Genomic DNA, 13,443 nt, shown 5'->3' on the forward strand with positions numbered 1-13,443 from the left:
AATTTTGGGTTATGTTTCAGGTACTTTAGATGAGCGCGGGAAGGCGATGGCGTGACCGTAGATATCCTCATGTTTTGGACTTATGATTTTGGGAGCTCTAATGTTGAAATGCTTTTGAAAACTATGTTTGTAAACAAATTGTGAATTTGGTTGGTTTTAAAAATTTTAAATTTATCATTATTTTTATGAGTGTTACAAGTTGGTATCAAAGCCTTGATTTGATTAAATTGGAGGAACACTCACGTAAATCCAGTCTCAAACTAAGGAAAAGTGTTTAGAAATGATTTTCAAAGTCTTTTCAAAATAATCAAAGAAGATGCAATGTGTACGATCAGCCGGAGCCAATATGTAGACCCCAAATTACCATACTATTATTTGATCTTTTGATATGTTAGAACAACATGCTAGTGATAGGCTAGGGATCTTCAAGAATTGCATGATAGAATTGCCTAATTATATGATGCCTGATAGTGTAGGATTCTTCCTTATATGAAATTGGCATCATTACTATAGTTGTTTAGTTTATGCATCATAGTTATACATAACTAATATTCTATAGCCTGAGAATGTTTAGTTTGGCCTTATTTCATGTTATTGTTTAATGAAGGGCTTAGGGTAGGATCAGATATTCGACTGTGTATAGGGTCCAATGTTATTTATGATTAGTATACACGAGTGCTGCAGGGTTAGTGGAAGTTTCATGGATGAGTTGTGTGGGGTCAGCCGACCAGTCTCGTGATGTTTTAGCCTTCCTATAAGGAGTGAGGATTATTTGTATGCATATGCTAGTGTGTATTTTTAGGTTTGTTGTGATGATCCTTTGAGACAGATATGGGTAGGTGTGGAAGGTAGTATGGGCCCATACTACTAAAAGCATAGGACCCGTATACATAAAATGGAAGTCACAACCCCTAGAGCTTTGTTGGGAGTTGGTTCCCATGATGTGATATGCGTGTTGTTTGATATCTCCTTGGTTTATTTTCTGTATGGTGATGACACGTCGTTTCAAGGCAGGATCTGGATCCCGATTAGGGGTAGGTGGCAAGGGTGGGCCAATTGTGTCCAAGGAAAGGATTAGGTAGATCCTTCAGGAGGAGGCTGTTGCTCAATTTTGAGCATAGTTTCCAGAGATGTTCGGGTCTATCAATACATCCATGGTGGAGTACTTTAATGATCATTATGTTGCTTTGTCTGAGGCTACTAGTGCTGCAGCCACCGCATCCATTGTCGCTGCTCAAGTAGGTGCTGGGAGACTCTTCCATTATCGAGACTTTAATAATACGAAGCCCCTGACATTTGATGGAGTCCAAGACCTGATTATAGAATTGATGTGGTTGTCTGACATTAAGAGATGTTTCTTCACTTACTCTCGCCCAGATGACTAAAAGTTCAGGTGTGCTCTGAACCTTCTAACATCCGAAGCAAAGGATTGGTGGAGACTTGTTACCAGCTTGTATTCTCCTAAGCAAAGGACTGCAGTGACTTGGGAGCAGTTCTCAGAGATGTTATGTTCTAGATATGTGCTCTAGTGGAGCGTGAGAGGTTGGCCAAGAGTATTTGGACTTGAGACAGGGGACAGATCGATGAAGGAGATCACCAAGATGTTCATAGAGAGGGCCATGTTTTTTCCTGAGTTCACTGCTTCTGAGCATGCTCAGATGACCGGTTACTTGATCTTGCTCTAGACGGATATCAGCCATTTTGTATCCACACATTGTTATGGTTCGTTTTTGGAGTTGTAGGAGGCCGCCAAGTGGCATGAGATTAAGATGGAGCTCCAGACGAGGGAGCGGAGACCGGCCCGGTGCAGTCACAGTATGCACTAAAATTGTTCAAGGCGGCTGATACTAGATTTGGGATTCAGAGGGGCCGCACTTGTGGGAAGTGCGGCAAGGTTCATGATGGAGCTTTTCGATCTTCTTCGGGATGCCAAAAATGTAGCAAGCAGGTTAACATTAAGAGGGACTGCCGACAGCAGGCTCCAGCTTCTGGCATAAGACTTTGTTATCATTGTGATCAGGTGGCCCATATGAAGGCCCAGTGTTCCTTGTTTGTTGTCAGGCCAACGCAAACTCCAACGCTGGCTACCTTAAGGATCACATATAGGACTTAGGGAAGGGTGGAGCCCCGAGGACTTGAGGTCACACTTTTCAGCTCACTGTCGAAGAGGCCAGAGTAGCTCCAGATGTTGTCACTGGTATGTATATATTCATTATTCTATTGATTATGTTTATTCTTATGCATATATTTATGCCTCTGATAGGCATGTTCCTAGTGAAATCTTTTCCTTCTCTTGTGTTGTTTGACTCAGGAGCAAGTCGGTCTGTTGTATCTCGATCATTCAGTAGGGAGTTTGATATACCTGTTGGGAAGTTATAATCTTCGTTACAGGTTTGTATCGCTAACAAACACAGGGTTTCTGCATCTGCGGTATATCAGGGTTGTGTGCTAGAGATCTTTGGGGTGCCTTATCAAATTGATCTGATCCCTATTCTCATGGGGGTTGTATGTGTATTAGTGGTTTTAGACTGGCTAAGCAAATTTGGTTCCATGACTCATTGTTAGTTACAACGAGTAGTAGTTAGAACCCCAATTGAGGGACAACTGGTTATTTATGGAGAGGGCACCAGGGTCGGTTCAAGGTTTTGTTCGCTACCCAGGGCACGCCAATATATTCAGCATGGGTGTATAGGTTATTTGGCTTATGTGGTTGACAGTCGAGTTAGGTATCAAATTTCAGTTTCAGAGGTTCCAGTGGTCAGGGAGTTTGCTGATGTATTCCCGGAGGAGTTACCCAGTGTGCCTCCCAAGAGGCAGGTTGAGTTCAGGATTGACCTTGTGCCAGGTGCGGCTCCGATTTGCAAGGCGTCATACCGCTTGGCACCGCCTAAGATGCATGAGCTTTCCTCTCAATTGTAGGAATTGATAGGCAAGCAGTTCATCAGATCGAGCAATTCTCTATGGGGATCGTTGATTCTGTTCATCAAGAAGAAGGATGGTTCAAACCGGATGTGCATTGATTACGGGAGTTGAACAAGTTAATGGTGAAGAACCGTTATCCACTTATACAAATTGATGACCTCTTTGATTAGTTGCAGGGTGCATCTTGGTTCTCCAAGATAGATCTGAGTTCTAGGTATAATCAGGCGAGAGCGAGAGAGGAGGACGTGGAGAAGACCACGTCCCAGACTCATTATGAGCATTATGAGTTTGTGGTGATGCGATTTAGGCTCACAAATGCGCTTTTGTGTTTATAAAAATTGGGTATGTAGGCCGATGCTCGACCGATCTATCATTATGTTTATTAATGACATCTTGGTGTATTCCAAGACCAAAGAGTAGCAGTAGGAGCACCTTTGAGAGCTTCTGGGGGTTTTGAGGCGAGAACGACTTTATGACAAGTTCTCGAAGCACGAGTTTTGGTTACAAAAGGTCCAGTTCCTAGGTTACCTCGTTAACCAAAATGGGATTTTGGTCGATCCGACCAAGATTGAGGTTGTGATGTAGTGGGAGGCTTCGAAATCTCCCTCAGAGATCAGGAGTTTCTTGGTTTTGGCAGGGTACTATTGGAGATTCATGCAGGACTTCTCCAATATTGCGGTACCCCTCACTCGTATGATGAAGAAGGGGGTGGATTTCTGATGGGGCCCTGAGCATTTATCGGAGTTTGAGAATCTTCGGAAGAGGCTATGTGAGGCCATGATATTGACCCTCCCGGAGGGAGTGGAGGATTTTGTAGTATTTTGTGATGCATCCATCACCGGTTTAGGAGTAGACCTCCTACAGAGAGAACGAGTGATTGCTTATGCTTCGCGGCACCTGGAGCTACATGAGTCACGATACCCCACGCATGATTTGGAGTTGGGGGAAGTGGTTTTCGCCCGCAAGATTTGGAGGCACTATATGATGGGTTTTGAGCACTATAAGAATCCTATGGTGCACATACAACCCTAATGCTTTGGATCTAAGTTTTCTCAAGTTATACATGCAATTTTTATTTAACCAAAGCATGAACCCTAACTAGCATACAATATTAAGATTTACAACATAAAACAAGTTAGATGAATACCTCTTTATTGTAGCTTGTAGGACTTGGCATTTCAAGAGCTTAGTACCTCAAATCTGATACCTCTGATGAGTCACAAACACCAAAAGCAAGAGGATGGTTATGAGAGAGAGGTTACGAGGCACCAAAATCGGATAGGGTTTCGCCTTGGAAATGATTGGCCAATTTTGGGAAGGCTAGTGGGTCAATTTATAACGTGGAATCCTTCAGGTTTCTTACATAAAACCCTAATTTACTTAAGCCTTTAAGTATTCCAATAATCCATATGATAGGCACTCTGGACTAACTATTCATGGACTCTCACATAGATTTAGTCCATCACTTATCAACATGGATCATTATCCCAAACTATAAGTATTACTGATTTACCTAATCAGTCCCTGCAAATTTAATCAATCTCTTTTTATCACTAAATTAATTCCAAATTAAGTCTTGATCAATACTAATTAAATAATATGATTTCTCAATTAATATATTATTCATATAATATATTAATAATCACAAATAACCTCTTTCTCTAATATCCATCCTAAGAAATTGCTCTAGTGAAGGCAAACCAAAAGGACCATGCTACTATCGGGTCAAGTAGATAGCACTTATAGTTATGGGCTTAGACACCTAATCCAACAGTCTCCCACTTGGATAAGTCTGATGACTATAACTGCCAATGAAACTTCAAAATCCGATTAGCAATCGTAGCTCTCAAAAGCCGCTGTCAAACACTGACCTAGTCAATGAGGTGTCATTTAGATAAGGGATCATATAATCCTCTGTTATTCAAGATATCGTATGGACAAAGACATGGAATAAAGTAATACTCATTGTCCAACAATTTGTTTCCTAATTTCTGATTTGTTTGACATAGAAGTTAATTGAACACATCAATTGAATCCTAACCGGGCCCGACACACAAGTCCAAACAAAATCAACGAGGGGCCCATGATATCGCTTTTAATCCTCTTAGGATAAAAGGAACAAATAAATTCCGACTTATATGCTTGTACTAACTACTTGTTAAATTATACACAACAACACGTTTTATAACATCAAATTACTGATGCATTTTCATGCTATCAATGCACAACCAACTCATCAACAACAACTCATATATCTTGGTTTGAAGACTATACGATATTATCATCTCACAATCACTCATGATAAATTCCAAGAAGTGGTTTATGTGAGCGTGAATTTAATCCAATACTCAAATCTTATTTTAGGAGCACTCATGAACGTTGTAGCAAACTTTTGCTATGTTTAAATACCTTAGACAATCTACAAGCCAATTTATGATAATCTAACCTCATAGCTTACTTCCAAAGTATGATTGACTGTAGATATTTCGAATAATCATATTATTCTGGAAGTCAAAATATGAAAAAGTGAAACAAAAAATAAACAATTGAAAAAAGAGAGTAAAATTTTACTTATAAATAAAACCAATATTATTTAATCATCAAATATCAATTACATTTATTAATTACAAGTTTCTAACTGCCTATCTATTCACTAAAACTAATATCGTCCCTTAGGCCAATGCTCTTAGCATGCTGCAAATGCTTGGCCTTACGCAGTCCCTTCGTAAGCGGATATGTTGGGTTATCCTCTGATGATACCCTCTTCACTACGAGGAGTACCTCTTCTACTCGATGTCTTATGAAGTGATATTTTTTGTCGATGTGCCTGGATCTACCATGATCCCTCGGCTGCTTGGTTAAGGATACCGCACCCTCGTTGTCATAGAAAATCTCGATAGGATCCTTTACAGCTGGTACAACTCCAAGGTCTCCGATGAAGTAATTTAGCCAGATTGCCTCCTTCGACGCTTCGCTTGCTGCTATGTACTCTGATTCAGGTGTTGAATCAGCTACAGTCTCCTGTTTGGAACTTTTCCGTGTTACTGCTCCTCTATTTAGGATATATACCCAGCCCGACTAACAATGGAAATTATCTCTATCGGTCTGAAAGTTGGGGCCATTATACCCTATCACTCTCAAGTCATCACTCTCACTGAGGGTAAGGACCTAGTCCTTAGTCCTTCGTAGGTACTTAAGAATGTTCTTTACTGCTATCCAGTGAGTTCTACCAGGATTCCCTTGATATCGACTAATCATGCTCAAAGCAAAAGCCACATCAGGGCGAGTACATGTCATAGCATACATGATCGAGCCAACGGCATGAGCATATGGTACTCGACTCAATTCTGCCAATTTTGGCATCGGTACTCGGACTCTGAGTCTTACTTAGTTTGGTATTGCTCTAGATAGGCAATTCTCCTTTCTTGGAATTTTCCATGTTGAAACGTCTCAACACCTTGTCCAAGTAGGTACTTTGACTAAGTCTTGTTAGTCTTTTGCTCCTATTTCTCAATATCCTTATCCCTAAAATGTAAGCAGCTTTCCCGAGGTCTTCCATAGTAAGACACTTCCCAATCAAAGACTTAAGTATGTCATCCACATACAATACCAGAAAGCTAACTATACTCCCACTTGTAACACCGATAATTTAAAGCCAGTTTTTTTTTTTTTAAAAAAAAAACATAATTCCATTAATATTCATAAAAACAACCATTTTACTTGTTCCTCATAAAAACAACCATTTTAATAGTTCAACATGACAGTACAAAATCCCAAGATCAACATGTAAAAACTCCAAACGTGTGTGTACGGGTCAAGCCGGCGCCTTCCCGCGGTCGTCACTAGCACCTGAAACAAATAACATCAACACTGTAAGCACAAAGCTTAGTGAGTTCCCCAAAATACCACATATAACACATATTAGCCACTCGAGGCTATAACTCTGTGGGTCCGTGCACCCAAACTCTGTGAACCCTCAGGTTCTAGCTCTAATAAACATGCACTACATAAATCACATAGAAATCATGCAGTACAACACATAACATACATAGCATACAAATACTCTATCACATAACTCTGGTTACCTACTCAAGGTAAAGTATAGAGAGGAGACTCACCTCGATGTCTCGGTAAATATCTAACTCGGAAGAAGTGTGATCTAGCCTCCGCCTAATCACATAAAGTAAAACTCTCATAAATACAACTGTACTCAACCCTAAAAGTCAACAAGGTCAACGATCAACTTTGACCCGACTCGTCGAGTGCGCTAGGGCGACTCGGTGAGTCTACAAGTCCACTGACTCTCTAAGATCCTCTCTTGGCACGTCGAGTACTCCCCTTGATCCGACGAGTTCCACCTAGCATGAATCGTGGGACCACCCCGACTCAACTCGCCGAGTCTCAAGAACGACTCGGCGAGTTCCAACTTGAACTTAGACCCCTGACTCTCCCTGACTCACCGAGTCATTCCCCCCCCCCCCCCAACTCGACAAGTCCACTCACTGAGTGATTAACGGGCCACCTTCATACTACTCGTCGAGTCCGTTCTTGGGACTCGGCGAGTTCATGCCATGCACGAACTCAAAACAACTTCTGGGGTCAGATTTGTTCCATACAATCATAGATCTGGCCTCCCCAAGCATGATAATCACGTAAAGTTAGGACCTTGACACACATATAACATCTAAATGGTCCAAAATGGTGCTTCAGCCCCAAAAATGATATTCCAAGCTCAAGACTCCCAAAATGACTCATAAAGCTTCATGGGTTAAGGTCTCTGGACCTCTTTGGGTCCAGATCCAAAACACAACTCGAGAAGGGACCAACTACTCCACTTAATCAACCTCTAAAAGGGTTAGAAAACCCTAACACTAAGAATCAACACCAAAAGTGAAGAAGGTTCGAGAATAATACCTCAATACAGCCTCTATGAGCTCAAGGACCACAAAAATCGCACCTCCTTCAGCCTCCTCTTGCCTTGAACACGTCCTCCTTGCAACAACACCCACAAAAGTTCAAGATTGGCCTCTCCTTCCTCACAAACGCACTAGATCTCTTTAGGGTTTCTCTCTGGGGGTTGGGTGAGCACAAAAGTCGGCCATAAGGCCCTTTAAATAGGCCACAAACCCGGAGATTTAGGGTCCCAATACACAGCGAGTACTCGCCGAGTCCATACCCTGGACTCGGCGAGTCCAAGTGCGCACCCCCCGATCAGTTCTGCGTCCCTACTCGGCGAGTTCAAGACCCAACTCGCCGAGTCCCGCTCACAAAATAACACTATTAAATTTATATAATACCTGAATAAGTCTGGATGTTACAACTCTCCCCCACTAGAACTGGACTTCGCCCTCGAAGTTCCACTCTAAAACAGCTCCGGATGCTGCTCCCGCATCATACCCTCCGGTTCCCAGGTCATCTCTGATCCCTTCCAATGTTGCCACTGAACCAACACCAGAGGTACCTCCTTGTTCCTCAATACCTTGATCTTCCGATCCCTAATAGCCACTGGTCTCTCCGCATAATTCAGGCTCGCATCGACCTGGATATCCTCAAGTGGAACCACTGCCGACTCATCGGCTATACATTTCCTCAACTGCGAAACATGAAACGTGTTGTGAATCTGCCCCAACTCTGCTGGCAACTCCAGCCGATAGGCTACCCGGCCTACCCTGGCAATCACACGAAACGGGCCTATAAACCGGGGCCCCAATTTGCCCCTCTTCCTGAACCGGATCACTCCCTTCCAAGGGGAGACCTTCAGGAGAACAAAGTCACCGACCTGAAATTCCAGCTCGGACCGGCGTCTATCCGCGTAACTCTTCTGTCGGCTCTGAGCGGTCAATAACCTCTGCCTGACCAGCTGTATCTGTTCTGTCGTCTGATTCACGATCTCTGTACTGCCCATTACTCTTTGCCCAACCTCTCCCCAACATATGGGAGTCCGACATCTCCTACCATACAGCAGCTCAAAAGGTGGCATACCGATGCTCGAATGATAGCTGTTGTTGTAGGAAAACTCCGCCAGAGGCAAATACGTGTCCCAACTACCCCCAAAGTCCAGAACACAGGCCCGAAGCATGTCCTCGAGTGTCTGTATCGTCCGCTCACTCTGACCGTCGGTCTGGGGGTGGTATGCGGTACTAAAATGCAGCTTAGTACCCAACTCCTCATGAAATTTCTTCCAAAAACGGGAAGTGAACCGCACATCGCGGTCTGAAACAATCGAGATCGGCACCCCATGCCGAGATACAACCTCCCTCACGTAAACCTCTGCCAACTTCTCCGCCGAAGAACTCTCACTGATGGCAAGAAAGTGAGCGCTCTTGGTCAATCTATCCACGATCACCCAGATTGCATCAACTCCTCTGGCAGTCCTCGGCAATTTGGTGATAAAGTCCATAGTGATCTGTTCCCACTTCCACTCGGGAACCTCCAATGGCTGCAACTTGCCATGCGGTCTCTGGTGTTCGGCCTTTACCCTTCGACAGGTCAAACACCTTTCGACAAACCACGCTACATCCCTCTTCATACAGGGCCACCAATACTCCTTCCTTAGGTCCAAATACATCTTCGTGGCCCCGGGGTGGATCGAAAATTTCGATCTATGAGCCTCCTCCATCAATGTAGCACGTGTACCGCCCACAAACGGTACCCAGATCCTGCCCTGATAAGTCATAAGACCTCGACTATCCGATACAAACTCAGAAACCAATCCAACAACCCGCTCTCTCTTCTGCATCTCCGGATGCACGGCCTCGGCCTGAGCCCCACGAATGGCATCCAGAACTGGAGCTATCACGGTCAATCTCATACATACATCTCGCAGGGGAGTACTCTCCGCTCTGCGACTCAATGCGTCGGCTACCACATTCGCCTTGCCCGGGTGGTACAAGATCTCGCAATCATAATCCTTGACCACGTCTAACCATCTCCTCTGCCGCATATTTAGGTTAGGCTGATCCATCAAGTACTTCAAACTTTTATGGTCCGTGTAAATCGTACAACGAACCCCATACAAGTAGTGCCGCCAAATCTTGAGGGCGAACACCACTGCCCCTAACTCCAAATCGTGTGTGGGGTACCTCGTCTCGTGAGGCTTCAACTGCCTCGAAGCATAAGCTATCACATGACCCTTCTGCATCAATACCGCTCCCAATCCTAGGATCGATGCATCACAGAATACTACAAAACCTTCCATTCCTTCCGGAAGGGCTAATACTGGAGCTTCACACAACCTCTGGCGAAGCGTCTCAAAGGAGGTCTGCTGCTCAGGACCCCATGCAAATGCCACACCCTTCCGGGTCAATCTGGTGAGTGGAACCGCAATCTTGGAGAAATCCTTAATAAATCTCCGATAATACCCTGCCAACCCGAGAAAACTCCGGATCTCAGAAGGTGACCTCGGCACCTCCCACCTCATCACTGCGTCAACCTTGGCCGGATCGACCAATATCCCCTTCTGGTTAACGAGATGTCCCAGAAACTGGACCTCCCGTAACCAGAAATCGCATTTGGAGAACTTTGCGAAAAGCTTCTCCGCTCTCAAAACCCCAAGCACCTCCCTCAGATGCTCCTCGTGCTGCTCCCTGGATCTCGAATATACCAGAATATCATCAATGAAAACAATCACCGACCGATCCAACATCGGCCGACATACCCTGTTCATGAGGTCCATGAACACGGCCGGGGCATTGGTGAGCCCAAAAGGCATCACCACAAACTCATAATGCCCATAACGCGTCCTGAATGCTGTCTTCTGGACGTCCTCGTCCCGCACTCTCACCTGATGATAGCCCGACCTCAAATCTATCTTGGAAAACCAAGATGCTCCCTGAAGCTGATCGAATAAATCGTCGATCCTCGGTAGCGGGTAACGATTCTTGACCGTCAACTTATTCAATTCCCGGTAATCGATACACATGCGATGCGAGCCATCCTTCTTTTTCACAAATAGGATGGGTGCTCCCCATGGCGAGCTACTCGGCCGAATAAACCCCTTCCCCAGCAACTCCTGAAGTTGCGAGGATAACTCCTGCATCTCTGGAGGCGCAAGGCGATACGGCACCTTAGCAATAGGCGCAGCTCCAGGAACCAAATCGATGCCAAACTCTACTTGCCTCACGGGAGGCACACCCGGTAACTCTTCGGGAAATACATCTGGAAACTCCCGCACCACCGGAACTTCATCCACAGAGCTCGGTCTCTCCGAAATCACTCGCGTATCCATCACATACGCTACATAACCCTTACAGCCCTGCTGTAAACACTGCCTCGCTCTAGCAGCCGAGCAAAAGGCTGATCCAGAACGTGTACCCTCGCCGTATACTGAAAGAACTCCCCCACTAGGATCTCGTATAGTCACCAGCTGTCGCTCGCAATCGATAACCGCACCGAATCGGCTCAACCAATCCATGCCCACTATAACACAAACATCACCCATCGCAATCGGAATCAGGTCGATCGGAAACTCGACCCCGAATATCTCCAATACACATCCCCAGAAGACCTCTGTAGCACAAATCACCCTGTCGGCGGCTATGGAAACCCGCAGAGGCCGACTCAATACTCCACGACTAACACTGATACGCTGACTAAATGCCAAGGATACAAAAGATCGACTCGCACCCGAGTCAAATAACACTAAAGCGGGTACAGAATTCACAAGGAAGGTACCTAAGCATAGCATGATATAAGCATAATATCTCAACACCGAAAATAAATAATGAAAAGGAAACATACCAGCCACAACGTCGGGTGCAGCGCGGACCTCTTCCGCAGTCAGCTGGAAGGCTCTCCCCCGAGCCCTCGGTGCCTCGGCCTTCACGGGCCGACTCTCTGTAGTAGCAGCTCTGATGGCGGCGGGAGCAGTCCCCTGAGATGCCCCGCGCAGCAGCGGACACTCCGCCTTCCGGTGTCCGGTCTGGTTGCAGTGGAAGCATACTGCAAATCCCTTGGGGCAGTCCTTAGCCATGTGCCCCTCCTTGCCACATTTGTAGCGAGACCCTGCCCGACAGGTGCCATCGTGACCCTTGCCGCACTTCCCACAAGTGCGGCCCCTCTGACTCCCGGGTCTGGGATCAGCGGGCTTGGCCCGCTTGGCTGCCGGCTGGGACTGTGCCGGTCGCCGATCCCTCCCCATAGACTCTGCTTCCTCCCTGGCCTGAGTCTCAAGCTCAATCTCCCTCTTCCGAGCATTTGCCTGAAGCTCGGCAAATGTCCGGTACGAGGAGTTCGCAGCGAACTCCCGAATATCCCGCCTCAAAATACTCAGATAACGACTCATACGTGCCTGCTCGGTGGACACGTGCTCAGGGCAAAACATCGCCCTCTCCTGGAACATCCTCGTAATCGCTGTAACCGACTCGGTACCCTGCTTGAGGGTCAGAAACTCCTGCGCCAGACGTTCCCTCTCCACCTGAGGAACATACTCATCCCGGAACATGGAAGTGAACCTCTCCCAGGTCACTGCCGATAGCTCAGTCGGTGTGAAATGCGCAGACACAAACTTCCACCAGTCCTTCGCTCCCAAGCGAAGCTGGTTCAGTGCGAACCGAACCTGCAAATGCTCAGGGGACGAGCAAGTGAAGAAGCATCCCTCCATATCAGATATCCACCTCATAGCTGCCACCGGGTCCTGCGTACCATCAAACTCTGGTGGCTTGGTGTTGCTGAACTCCCTGAATAACGTCGCATCACCTCCCTGGGGTCTCGCCACAGCAATCGCTGCGGTAGCTGCTGCGACCGCAGCCTCAGAAAGAGCGGCATAGCGCTCGTCAAATGTCTCGATCAAAGCGGTCTTAATAGACCCGAACATCTCCGGTAACTCGGCTCTGATGACCGCAGCCACCTCCTCATGAATGATCTGCCGAATGTCCTCATCACTAGACCCGGCATCCTCCGGCATGTGTCGTGTCCTCACCATGATCAACCTCTGAAATACAACATGCGATAATTAGAATTCACTCAAATACTCTTACATTCAACAATCCACCCCTCCTTGACTCTTGGCATCCCCAGATTCTTATTTGGTCTGTGTACTGCACCGGTGCTTTGAGTAGTACGGGCCCAATACTACTGTCTGCACCGTCTCAGTACACATCCCAAATCGTCCTCTTCGGATCCCAGTCCCCAAGTACTCTATTATACGAAAATCACTCTGGAACAAATCTCACACAAAGCCCTAGCTGCTACCTAATTACTCTTAGCATCTCATAGCAGCTCACCATTCCCTGAGCTAAGGCATCACAAAACAGGCCACTCTAGTCCTATCAGCAATACCTAGCCTGCTCTAGCATGCAAACACGTCATAGTAATAATTATTTCATAACGAAAGATATTTTGGGAATTCACCGTTCGGGCGCTGACTGATCGTACACACGTTTCTTCCTGGAAAACCCTTTACTCTTAGAAAATTTTGGTTTTCATTTTTTTGAAAATGTCTCTTAATTCCTCAGTTTGAGTTCAAATACTCCCGAAGGTGTACCCGAATCCCTCAAACCAAGGCTCTGATACCAATTTGTA

Source organism: Lactuca saligna, chromosome 9, assembly GCF_052625555.1.
Source record: "Lactuca saligna cultivar CGN05327 chromosome 9, ASM5262555v1, whole genome shotgun sequence".
Lineage (NCBI taxonomy): Eukaryota > Viridiplantae > Streptophyta > Magnoliopsida > Asterales > Asteraceae > Lactuca > Lactuca saligna.